Genomic DNA, 13,885 nt, shown 5'->3' on the forward strand with positions numbered 1-13,885 from the left:
AAGGTATCTATAGTGCCTTATAGATGAGTGTGTCATAAAGCATTCATAAAGCGTTATAATGGTGGATATAATGTGTTATGCTTTTTTATAAATATTTATAGCTGTGTTTAGAATGCTTTATGAGTGCAGTATAATTAAGCAATAACATATAAGAAGATACTCCGGTATATCATGGCTGTGATTCAGTCAAAGGCACAAGGCTACAGGCCACCACAAAAAATAAAAAAAAAGTTCTCATAACATCAGTGCAAGTGGGAGGGGCCATCGTGTCCAAACCGTCCGCATAGCTGGATAATTCAGTCAATAACCAATATAGTTTTGTCTAATATTTCCGGTGGCAGCAGTAAAACAACTAGCCAGCTTATTATCAGAGTAACTTTGCATTGTAAATGAAAACCATGCCGCAGATTATGAGGCAGATTGCAAAGTTCAGTTATTGGCATCTTTAATAGCGTGATCATTAAAAGGACAGTTGGCAGCTTATAAAAACTTATTCTGGAACAGAAAAGAACAAATCCCACAAAACGGAATACATATGAACCTTTACTTTCACTGTCACTTATGTGAATTTTTTAAACTGGTGGAAACACAGGCAGGTTCTGAAAAGGCATCAAGTGACAACCAGCCCAGCACCGGCTCCATGTTGGTGGAAATGAGGCATCAGTACAGTGTTCCCAGGTCCAGCCCAAGGTCTGCTTAAGATCCACCCAACGGAAGCTGAAACCAGCCCAATAAGAGAGAGAGAGAAGGATTTCTCTCTAAACCAGATACGGAAAAGCTTGTTCATGTGTTTATTTCCAGCAGGCTAGACTATTGAAATGGTGTCTTTGCAGGTCTTGGTAATAAATCAGTCAGACAGCTGCAGCTCATCCAGGATGCTGCCACCAGAGTCCTCACTTACACCAAGGAAGTGGAGCATATCACACAGCTCCTTAATCACTGCACTGGCTTCCTGAGCATCACAGGATTGGTTTAAATATTATTACTTGTTACAAGGCACTAAATGGCACTAACTTCCTTGAACCTTGTGAAGCATCCAGACCCCTGAAACTTTACTCAGTGTCCCAGAATGAAGACCAAGCAGGCTGAAGCAGCTTTTAGTCTCTATGCTCCCTGTCTATGGAACAAGCTTCCTGAAGACCTGAGGTCTGCTACACTGTCAGTTCATTATAATCAGGGATTAAAACGTTTTTGTTGCTGCTTTGTTTCAATAAATTAAATTAGCAGGAGTTTAGTCATACGCTGCCTCTACAATCTCACTTCTTTTTAGTTAACTGTTTATTTGTGTTTTGGGCTTTTAGACTTTTTAAAATTGTTTTTTAAATTGACAATGAACGTGTTTGTAAGTCCCACACCAAAGTTCCAAAGTACCGAAAAAGTACCCCAGCTGCAATGATGCTTTTGGTACTGGAACTTCTGGTACTGGTACTTGACCGGAAGTTAATGGAAAAGGGAAAGAACCAAAAGTACCGAACCTGGTGCAGTGGAAAAGCACCCTGAATAAACTTGCCTTACTTAGCAACTGGATTTAAAGTCCACTGAGATAAAAAGCTCATGTAAATGTGAAAGACCAGGAGGCAGCGGGAGAGAGAAAGAGAAGCTCCACTGGCAGCAGAAAACGAAACACAATAAAACACACTCCACCTCATACAGGGAGAGAGAAGTGTGTGTGTGAACAGACTCACAGTGTAAGAATTCTGCTCTGGTCCTGGGCACTAATACCGGTAGGACGGTGTCTTTGGTAACTAGAAGGAGACAGAGAGAAACAGGGATGTGAGTAAAAGGAATTTACTTGTGGGAGATGGACTTCACTCACTGTGGAGATAACAGCAGTGGGGTATTATCATTATGAGGGACAATAACAGGCATTTTAACAAACTGCAAATCATGGTAAGTTACACATAATACAGATTTTTGGTTTCTATAATGTAGAAGAAACATGTTTCATGTGATCTGGGTTTTGCAGCCAGTAGAATGTGAAGCTCTTTCACCAGTTATCACAAAGATTTAAACTTATTGTAAACAAACTGACTTGGTCACACAAATGTGAGGCTGACTGTACTGCATACTCTCTCTGCATGGAACACATCGGGGGGGCAATTCTACCCGCAAAGTCCAGTGTGTACGCAGGTCTTTGGGGTAACCTTTAGGTCAGCTGTTCAACCCCAGGTGTGAGACCCTTCAGCCAATCAGTCCTCTAATTAGTAATCCAGCAAAAGCAGCCCTTTCTGGGTAAGATTGGCCAGCCCTGGTCTATATTAACATGAACAGACTAGAAATGTATTAACCTGGTGATGGATCTCTGCCATTTTCATTCTGCAAAAATTCTCCAGTTGATCTTTCAGCTCAGAAACCGCCTTCCTCAAATTCCCAAAATCAGATCTGGGACTGACAGAGATTCTGGGTCCAAATCCAGCTTCAGGAGTGACAGGAAGAGCCTGGCGCCTCTACAGACACACAGTCTGATTAAACAGCTTCATCAATACAAATGTGTATTGCAATCTAATTAACAGAACCATTAACATCTGACCAATGACAGACTAGCTGAAATACAAATGACAATATGCATCCATTTGAATACTCTGGTTTTCTTATTGCCAAAGTAGCTGTTCTGTTACCTGGAGGAAATGGATGTGATCTTCTGTGTGTGAAAGCTGCTCCAGCTCAGAGTGTCTCCTCTTCAGTTCATCAATCTCCTGCTTCTGTCTGTCCATGTCTCCTTCAGCCTGACTCACTGCAGCCTTCTCCTGATCTCTGATCAGCTTTGTCACCTCAGAGCGTCTTCTCTCAATGGAGCTGATCATCTCAGTGAAGATCCTCTCGCTGTCCTCCACTGCTGACTGTGCTGAGCTCTGTTGGTGACACAGGGAGCAGAGGACAGTAAATTACAATTGGCCCCTTTTGAGACTCCAGAGAGCCTCATTGTACAATAGAGATGTGAGCTGACAGGAGGTATAAAAACAGCACAGGGCTGAGGTTTGGAGCATCACCATGCTGGACGCCTCAGGTACTGAAACCCAGCCAGCACTGATTGGAAATGATCGCTCATTAAGCTCATACACTGTCAGCTGCAGGGATTTGGCAGAGACTGGTGGCTGTATGGGGCAGGTTGGTTGTCACCATTAGGTCTCAGTTTAATAGGTGACTTTTTTAGTGGTTATTTGCATTACGCTGGGTTGTGAAAAGTTGCATTTTTCTCAAATAGGCATTTATGGTATTTTTTTAAATAAATAAGCTACTACTGCTGCAACACTTGGTTAAACTCTGTAATCTAGCAACTTTATCCCACTGACCCAGAATAACCCACAGCAGCATTAATTTGATTAATCCGCACAAGTCTGTAAATCTGCAATCTGTTGAATCTGAAAGAAGATACAATATGATCACAAGCCAGCTGTTATCTTCTCCTCAGGTTCATACTCACTGTGAATGAGGCCACAGCCTCTCTCAGCTCCTGCAGTTCCTTCTCTCTCATCTGAATTCTCTGCTGAAATTCCCTCTGTTTTTCACCCATTTGTTTCTACAGATAGGAAACAAGACGACAAAACAAGTTTGTTTCATTAGCTGAGATCACATTCATCAATCATCCTGCCCAGGGTGGACCCCATCCTTGGGCCCTATGTTGCCTGGGAAAGGCTCCAGGCACTCCCCCTGACCCTGACCTGGATTACCGGATAGGAGATGGATGGATGGATGGATGGATGGATGATAGATGGATGGATGGATGGATATATGGATGGATGTTCATTAATGATTTATTGACTGTAGGTAGGATTCAATGGACATAGACCCTTTGGTCCTGTTTCCACCTGGTATTAACATGCGTCCTGGGTGATCCAATCACAAGTGGACAGCGCTAATTACCCAGGACGCATTGAAGATACATTGAGATCCGATCACTCAAACCACATTGGGAGGTGGTCTGGGCTGCATATGGCCACATTCTTATAGCAATGTGAAGGCGAATGTGTCCTGGGCTGCACTGCAGGACCGGCTACTCAACTGACGTCCTATTAGATTGATGTCAGATCGCATGTCAGTTGATAATGGGCCACTGTGTAGAAACTGCACTGTGAACAACAATAATGTATCTTTTCTCCTGCAACCCTAAAAACTCTGAATCCGCTGGGAAGTTGGTTTAATATTGGACTGTTGTGACCCATTCATATGTAAACTGTGTCAAAGTCTGCATCACTGATGTTCCACGCAAATTCAGAAAGGAAAATGTGTAAAATGGGATTCATTAAAGATTCTTCAGAATTTGAACATATCATATATTTAATGTGCATGTTGGGGCGCAGCCTGGTGCAGGCAGGGAAACAAGGTGAGGATCCACTTAAAAGCTCCAAGACAAAGGGAATTAAGGAGACTGAACCAAACTGGAAAGACACGCAATAAAGGAACAATAAGGGGTCAAAACTCACCAGGGAAAAAGTAGCTAAGAAAATGACACGTAGACTAACAGAGGGAATGGGGCAGCTAGTGATGTTAAGCTTGATAATAAAAAAGCGATTCACTACATTCTGAAGCACAGCTTCAGTTTCCTTCGTTCCACCCTGAACACGTGACCATGGTCATCTGAAGCTTCATTCTGCACTCAACCATGTGACTGCTTTGGAAACTGAAAATGTGGCACAATCCTCATTACCGGTTTCAAACCTGTTGTACAGCACATATTTCGGCGTACACACACACTGCAGCGTAAGTTTTAATCATCATAATAATTTAATAATAATAATTATTATTATTATTAGTCATTATTGTGTCCAAGGTTCAGTTTAATTGTATGAATACATAATATCAGATTTTGGTGAGGGTATTACCCAATAATCTGTATAATTTTCCCAGTATAGAGACCAAGAAACAAATGATTGATGAGGCTTTGGTCAATATGCACAACCCTTCACCATAGTGGATAACGCAGGATTTAGGGAGGTTGTGGGGATCCTGGATCCAACCTACATTCTCCCATCCAGGCAAACATGAAAGGGTTTAGTGACAGAAACATTTAAGATAGAAAAAGAGAAACAAAGGAAGAGGTGAGAAAGGCCAAAGCAGTAAGACTAACATCTGACAAGTGGACATTCATACATATGGAAGCTTATTTAGTAGTCAAATGCCATTTTATAAATGATAAGACTGAGCTGTCGACCTTATTATTGGGAGCAGGAAAATTCCCAAAGTCTCATTCTGCAGAAAACATGGCTGCAGTTGAGGCAGCCTGATGGAGGAGTGGCGAATACAGAATAAAGTCCGATGGCTCACACTGACGCTGCACAAAATGTGATTGTCTGTGTCAGACACACAACCTGCATTGCCGGTTTCTGTAGCCAATCTAATGCTCAGGCTGCTGTAGCGAACTAACAAAGACAGATGTGAGACAATTAACCAATAACAAAAGTGCAGGGAAAACAGGCAACAAGTGCAGTAACTTATATTAATGAACACAAGACTAGGAAAACTCCCACAAACACTGAAAGTAAGAAACACACACAAGGAATTCAATACTTAGAAAGTACAGAAACATGTGGAACATAATAAAACAAGGCACAAGCTTCACAAGCAGAACATAGAACTAACAAACACTGGGAAGAATAGAAAAGCAATAATTAAATGAAAGAGGTGAGGTTGGTTCCTGACCTGTCTCAAACCCATAACCAGCTGGTCCCAGCCTCTGTGTCACACACTCATCCCATTGAGCCAAATGCAGCCATGTGGGGAAAAGGAAGAACACACTAGGGCCAAAGATGATGAGAGGACAAAGGGGATGTTTGTGTTCAGTAGCCTAGCAAATGGATGTGTGAATAAAAACATATAATAACAGTGTAATTGTTTATATCGTTTTATATTGGGCTGTCCGGGGGCTTGAATTCCTGGTTAGATATTCAGTCCCACTCCAGCCCTGACTACTTTTACTTCATTTGTTCCAAGTCAGACATAATTCAGCATATCAGACAAAACAATGAACCTCTTTGTTAATATTTTCATAAATTTTGAGCTTCACTGGTTATCACTGAAAGCCAAAATATTATCCTATGGCAACCAACACAATGCTTTAAAGGTTGAACCCTTTAACCTTGAATAGAAAAGTATTAATCTACGTACATCTTAGTACCGAAAGACCTTTTTTAACATGTACATTTGTACTGTGTTGATGTAGGTAAGGTAAGGTAAGGTACGGAGGTAAGGAGCACACACTGAGTACAGTGCCTTACCGCACCCACCACACGACGAACCACCTCAGGGATGAGAACCTGAGTGCAGCCGTGCAGTGGGTGACACCTCAGCACCACACCAGTCCCAGTGGAACAGTGTGAGTTTTATCCGGTGGCTGCAGTGCCAATCCTGCAAAACACCTCCTGATGCAGTATAGAAATGCATGGCGATAATGTGAAAAGTTAAACTTTATTGTGAAAATAATATTTTATAATAATAATTGTCTAATGAAAATCGCAACATTATTACGAAACAATAAATTGTCAAATTTAAAAATTATACATAGAAGACAAGTGTTATTATGAAATATAATTTTATGAAATTTATGAAATTTTATGAAATTATTTAAAAATAAAAGGATACATTATTGAAATATTTATCATTTTATTTATATTTTTTGATATACTTATTTATTTTATTTTGAGTGTCATGGCGTCCCGTACAAACATCTTCGGCGGGCACGGCCTTACTGTACTGTGGCTCTAGTGAATTCTTCTGTACTATGAAGGGTTACTGGCTTTTCGGGGTAACTTGTCGGATGTAAGGTACCACAGTTTAAATGGACTTCATATTCGTTTACTTACATTTTGCCCAGACTACCTTAAATCCGACAAGCTAGTAACCCCGCTAGTAAGACCGGACAAGTAGGTCATGACAACTTTACCGAACCAGACTTGATCTGAGTGTTTCGTAGCAATTACACGAACAAGTGTTAAGACAAAATCCATTTATTTAAAATTAACTTTTAGATAATAACAATAATTGATACTTTCACTGATCCCTTTGGGGAAATTGTTTTAGATAGAAAGGGGAAATTCTTTTAAATTAGCCTGACCTGTATCTCCGCCCTTCCTGTAGCAGCTGAGACTGTATCATGGCCTCTGTGTTCATCCATCGTACAGAGATAACAGATACACTGCTGGTGGGTACGGCAGTAGACCTCCAGCGGTTTGTCATGGTGGGAACAGACCTTGTTTTTCAGATGGCCGATGGCATCAATGAGCTTGTGCTGTTTTGCATGGTGGAGTTTGTTGTGAAGCTGCAGGTCAGTTTCACAGTAGGAGGCCAGACACACCAGGCAGGACTTCTTCTCCCAGTACAGACGTCACACTCCACATCTCCAGGTCCAGCATACTGGTCAGCAGGAGCAGCTGCTTGTAGTCCAGTCTTCTTCAGTTCCTCCACCACTTCAGCCAGCATGGTGTTTCTGCCCAGAACAGGTCTGGGTATGAAGGTCTGTCTGCACTGGGGGCAGCTGTAAACTCCAGCATGATCTTCCTGATCCCAGCAGCTCTTAATGCAGCTCATACAGTAACTATGTCCACAGGGAATAGTTACTGGATCCTTTAGTAGATCTAGACAGATTGCACAACTTAACTCAATTACATCCACTGCAACTCTGGCTTCTGCCATTTTACCACGAACACTGATAGGATTCAGTCTCGTTTTCTCTCACAGTCGTCTGTGTGTGACAGTGGGAGGAACTTCCTGCTTCTCAGACTGCAGCAGGTGCGGTTTTGGACTGAGACCAGACTGAGAAGAGCAGACTGGGCAAACAGTGGAGCTGCAGTTTATGAACAAAATAGTACATTATACAAACTGTACCCAAAGCGAACATTTATTTATCTTTTATGAGAATAACAGTTACTGACATTGTTTTTCTGTAAACAAACTATAATCCTACTCTTTGATTTTGTGCAGTAGATAGAAATTAGGTATAAAGGTATAAGAGAGCAGATCTACTGAGAATGAATTTCTGTGTCGGTTTAGAATCACGTTTGGGATCATGTGGTTTCAGGTGAAACATGCAGGGATGTGCAGTTATAGACAGACTGTGTCAGGATTAGACAGAACAAGCTTTGACAAGTGCTGTCAATGCACAGATTTGTTTTTTTTACATTATTCTATATACAATATTCATGAAAATATATGTCATCTCTTCCTTTTCTTTCTGTGTGTTTGTGCAGGGAGTGTATTTATGTTAGGAAGGACAGTCAAGTTCAGAGTGATCATTTTAATCATCCAAAATAATTCCATACTCTAATAATGAAAATTGAATACTACTCTTATATTTAAGCCAAAAGTTAATGGACCAGCTTCAGCCATCCCCAGGAACAGAAAGATCATATATCAAAAAAGTATCCAACAAATTCCAATAATTGCAATACAGGGTTATGGGACACACACATCACAGGAAGCACAGGGCACAAGGCAGAGACACCCTGGATGGGATGCCAGTCCATCACAGGGCAAACACTCACTCACATGCTGAGGACAATCAAGAGACACTAATTCACCAAACTGCATGATCGTGGACAGCATGAGGAAACCTGAGGAAACCCACAGGAACACGGGGAGAACATGCAAGCTGTACATGCAGAACCAGGACTGGGAACCACACCCACAAGCCTGGAGGTGTGAAGTGAGAGCAGCTGGTCTGAAGTCCTGAAGGGAGCTGTAGCGCCATTTCTTTGGAACAGTGTGGAGCCGTCCTGCATTACTGCTTATCCTGTACGGGGGGGTGGGGAGCCTGGAGCCTGTCCCAGGTGGCACAGGGCGGGGGACACAATGGACAGGGTACTAGTTTATAGCAGAGCACAAACTCACACATACAGACGCACACTAAGGGCAGCTTAGAGATTCCAATCGGCTGATCGCAGTTTCATGTTCTCCAAAGTAGGAGGAGAAAGCCCACATTGGAAGAACATGCAGACTTCACACGTACAGCAGTAGGGACAGGAAACAAGCCAAGAGACAGAGGTTACACCCCGAGACCCCACACCCCCCCACAATCACACATACTGTTAGGATTTATGTAAAATTTATATTTTAATGCTACAAAATTATGACTGACTATGAACTTCATATTCCAGAACTGTGTTGGAATCTATGCTGACTGTAAGAATGTTACCTTACAGGATTTACCCGTTTCTGTGCCCTGTACCTACAGTAAGGAGGTGTGATCTCTGCTCCTTCAAAGCAGACAGACTCACTCACATATGATTACAGTTCTAGTACATAGCAGATACTGTTGCTGAAAGTGGTGAACAAGTGAGGCAAATACAACAATGCAAACATGCCGCTGTCAAGGTGCTGCCTGGGCACTAGTGCAGCTAGGCTGGTATTTCTGGGCTCCACAGACATCACTGGTGGTTGGTGTCGTGGTCACCGGGGTGAAAGACTCGTGCAGCAGGTGTTTCTCAGACAACAAACAGGGACTTACTGGGATCAGGATGGGAGGCTATGGAACCGGCAACACATAAGGCACAACATCAGTGATCGAACTGGGGAACACAGGACCAGGAAGCACTTAAATGGAGGACTAATGATGGAAGAGACTGGAGACAGCTGGGAGTGTTTAACACGAGGGCTGGAACGAGACGTGAGACCAACAAGCAGCAAACATGGCCTGTTAGAGCCACGTCAGGGAGGAGGCGGGACATTTAATTACATTTTTATATAGTGCCTCACAGAGTCGTCCCAAGGCACTTTACATAGATGTGCAGTCATACATTACAACATCATTAAAGACAGTAATACACAACGGGAAAAAGGAAAGAAAGATATTAAATAAAGAAAGCCAGATGACAACGGAGGAGAGGAACCAAAAAACCCCAAGTAAGGAGAAAAAAAAGACCTCTGGGGGTCCATGGACAACTGGCTGCCCAACCCCCCCGGCAGACTAATATTACTGAGAACAGAAAAGAGTGGAGCTGCTTGCTAAAGGCCAGGTGTGAGGTGTGATTAAAGTCTGTCAATAAGCCTGTTCTCCACGCTGGCCTGTGTAGGGTGACACTCAAGGCTGCACCCAGGATGACACAGTTAGCAGGTCCAATTCGCAGTGTCACCCCTCCATGGGACAGAACCTGGACTCCAGCTGAGATGGTGCCCCCCCCGGGTAGCACCTGGAAATGTGGGGAGGCAGAGAGCATGGATGGTCAGAACATGCGTTGACACATAAATGGACAAGCATAGTGGATAAAAATGGCATTGCTTAATGTGACAGTACCCCCTCGCCCCAACCCACCAAAAGCATGCGCTCCGGCCATGAAGTCCAAAGGGGTTAGACAACAGGGATGGAACCAGACTGGACTCTGGACTAGACAGGGGACGACAGAACAGATGGTAGACAGGACAAGACCAGACAAGACTAGACAGAACACTAGACAGACAGCAACACCAGACATAAGAGCAGTTGCAGGACATCACTAAGGACATGGAGCGGATAAAGGAAAAGCTAGGAGCCACAGGTACAGCAGTCCTGTCAGACCCCAAAACAGGATGGATAGGTGGAGGGTCAACAAGAACAGGGGCACAGGATGCACAAGACAAGGAGAGATGGGGCATCCAGGGAAGACAGGCAAAGACTCGGGGCTGGGGACCCTCCTAGGGTCCTTTCCAGGTGAGGCTGAACTCCGCCGAATCACAGGACCAGAGGGTCTGGGAGGGCCAGCAGGGCTGGAGGACGTGAGGGGTTGGGAGGTGATGAGAGAACCGCAGAGCAGTAGGGCAGCAAGGAGACAACAGGACAGGAACAGGAAGATGACAAGGCACATACAGGGCAAGAGCAGAGACTGGCAAACCCTCTCTGGGAGACAGACATTCTGCCTGCCGCTTTCTTGGACTCCTGTTGATACTGGTGACCACCCAAGAAACTGGGACCAGAGTAACCGGAGTCTGGGATGAAGGAGGGACCACGTAGCAGGACCCAGGGCAGTCCAGCAGGACATCCTCTGGATCCATCTTCTCTGGGCTGGTGGCATGTGCCCATGGGACGTCAGGATAGAAAGTGGGCACCAGCAGGCCGTCAGGAGATGAGGTCGGCGCCGGCTGGACGTCTGGGGACATTGAGGTGGGTGCTGGCCAGGCATCAGGGGACAGAGAGGTGGACGCTGGCCTGACATTATGGAGCAGTGTGGCAGGTGTCGGCTGGTTACCAGGGAACCGTGTCAGATCTGCGGGGCGAGTTGTGGGGGTTGGGTGCAGTGTGGATGAGGTGGCAGTGTATGCAGGGGCCTAGGCGGACCGATCATCGGCTACCAGTTCTGGTTCTAGGAACATGGAATGTAACCTCTCTGGTGGGAAAGGAACCTGAGCTGGTTGGGGAGGTAGAGAGATACCGACTAAATATATGCACATGTTGGGCTTGAGAGGGGCTGGACTCCCCTCTATTCCACTCTTGACTTGCCCCTGGTGAGAGGCGCTGGACTCCCCTCTATTCCACTCTTGACTTGCCCCTGGTGAGAGGCGCTGGGCAGGTGTGGGTCTACTTATGTGCTGATTTCACACGGCCGCCATTTTGAATGGAAAGCGAGGCAGAGGAGGGAGTCACCCCAAGTGGAAGCCTGGAAGTACAGTCACATAACAACGGCTTGGACCGTAAACTTTGAGCTGGTGCCACATTTTACCATAAACGATGCTGAAAAATGGGCTGAGGATGGATGTTGAATATCAAGAGCAGTTCTGTTAAAAGGATACAGCAACTGAATAGAGGGTAACATTACTGATATTAAAGGTAAGTTAACGATTTTGACAGGCGTAGCCTAAGTGTTAATGTACTAGCTAATCAGCAAATATCAAAATATTGTTTGCAGCGTGAATGACTAACGTTAGTCATTAACAAGCTTGATTTATTTTCTGAATTTACAATTTTCTGAGACAACAAGCACAAGCACTATTATCCTGAGAGAGGCTGAAAACGCTGGATACATATTACTAAACATATATGGTACATTACAGAGTTAATCAAAGGGGTATGAATATATTTTAGGTCCAAGCAGAGTCAGGTACTTCACCTCCAATGGATCATGGGTTTTCACATAGAAAATAAAAATCTTCAGCCCCACTGTGAGGAATTATAGCAGGAGGCAGCTTGGTTATATGATACATCCTCACTACTGTAAATCCATGATTCTGCAAAAGTGTGTTTTCTAACTTTGAACTGAGCTTCTAAGTGTCCCGGTTACAAGGAAATCAAGGGAAAGACAAACCTTGATCACATTCTCGTCTTTGATAAGATGTACATCCTGGTTCACAACAATATGGCACACTAGCATCAACGAATTTTGTGGAATTAATCCCACCTCAGCCTTGTTTTCATTTTGAAAATGGTGACCTCTGTGAAATAAGCTAATAGCCCCCCCCCCCCAAATTCAGTGCTAGAACGTTGGAGTTTACCCCAGTGAGCGAGAGGGTTACCTCCCTTCTCCTTCGAGTTGGGGGACGGGGTCTGACTGTTTATGCGTATGCACCGAACACCAGCTCAGAGAACCTGGCCTGCTTGGAGACCTGAGAAGGGGGGCTGGGAGGTGCCCCCCGTGGGGACTGCATCGTCCTGCTGGGCGACATAAACGCTGATGTGCGTAGCGACAGTGAAACCTGGAAGGGTGTGATTGGGAGGAACGGCCTGGCCGATCTGAATCCCTGTGCTGCCCACAGTGTGTCCATAACGAACAGCATGGTGGAACATAAGTGCTCCTGTCACCGGAGCACCCTGGGCCGCAGGGCGATGGCAGTCTGATGGGACTGGCAGTTTGTCACTTCTAATATCTGTCCTTATATGTCATGTTCTTTTAATTTATTGTTTTATCCATCCATTTTCCAAACCACTTATCCTATCGGGTCGCCCGGAGCCTATCCCGGAAGCAATGGGCACGAGGCAGGGAACAACCCAGGATGGGGGGCCAGCCCATCGCAGGGCACACTCACACACCAGTTACTCACACACCAGTCACTCTCACACACACACCTACGGGCAATTTAGCAAGTCCAATTAGCCTCAGCGTGTTTTTGGACTGTGGGGGGAAACCAGAGTACCTGGAGGAAACCCCACAACGACATGGGGAAAACATGCAAACTCCACACACGTGACCCAGGCAGAGACTCAAACCCGGGTCCCAGAGGTGTGAGGCAACAGTGCTAACCACTGCACCATCATGCTGCCCCCCATAGATTCATTTTTCCATTTTTATTTTCAATAATATTGATGTTAACTCAGCATCTTATTTTCAATGTTGAAAAAGTCGCTTTATATCAAGGTTTCGCCACCATTAATTTTTCAATATTGAAAATCTGACCAAAAATCAATTCAGTTTCAATGCTGATAATTTAACACTGACCATAATTCAATGCATTTAACTATACTTCAACGCTGAAACAATAACATGATGCTATCTGGGCTATGAATAATTATTTCAATTGATATACAGATTCCAAGCCCATATAGGTGACACACAGGTACATAATGGGCGTCTTATGTCTGAGGTAGCCAGCTACTGTGTTTGATAACCCACCATCATAATAATAGTTTCCTCGCACCAGTATAAAAGTAAACCAATTGATCCCTTTTGCAATCACCTGTGGTATGAAACTGAATAAAATGTATCGTACCAGTCTTGGGGAAAACCAGTGAGAATCCACAGCACTGCGCAAATTCTCATGTGTTCCTAATGACAAGGGCAAGACTGGTAATCAAATTAGCCTCTCAGCAGGAGTGTTACTGTAAAAGCAGGGCTTACTGACACAGATAATAAAGCTTGTTAGAATGCGTAACATAATTATTTAGCTGGGCCCAGAAGAGGTGAGAGCTCCCCTAGTGGCTACAGGAGTGCATTTTCCCCAAAGCAGATATAATGGATGGGATACAAGAACAAATCAAATTATTTTCCTC

General features: G+C 44.2%; 1 pseudogene; it reads right to left on the reverse strand.

Annotated features, from left to right (window-relative positions):
- Window positions 1–1,557: 1,557 nt before the first annotated feature.
- LOC125722572 (E3 ubiquitin/ISG15 ligase TRIM25-like) lies at window positions 1,558–7,629 on the reverse strand (annotated as a pseudogene).
- Between the last annotated feature and the right edge of the window lie 6,256 nt (window positions 7,630–13,885).

This window comes from Brienomyrus brachyistius, unplaced genomic scaffold, assembly GCF_023856365.1.
Source record: "Brienomyrus brachyistius isolate T26 unplaced genomic scaffold, BBRACH_0.4 scaffold40, whole genome shotgun sequence".
Lineage (NCBI taxonomy): Eukaryota > Metazoa > Chordata > Actinopteri > Osteoglossiformes > Mormyridae > Brienomyrus > Brienomyrus brachyistius.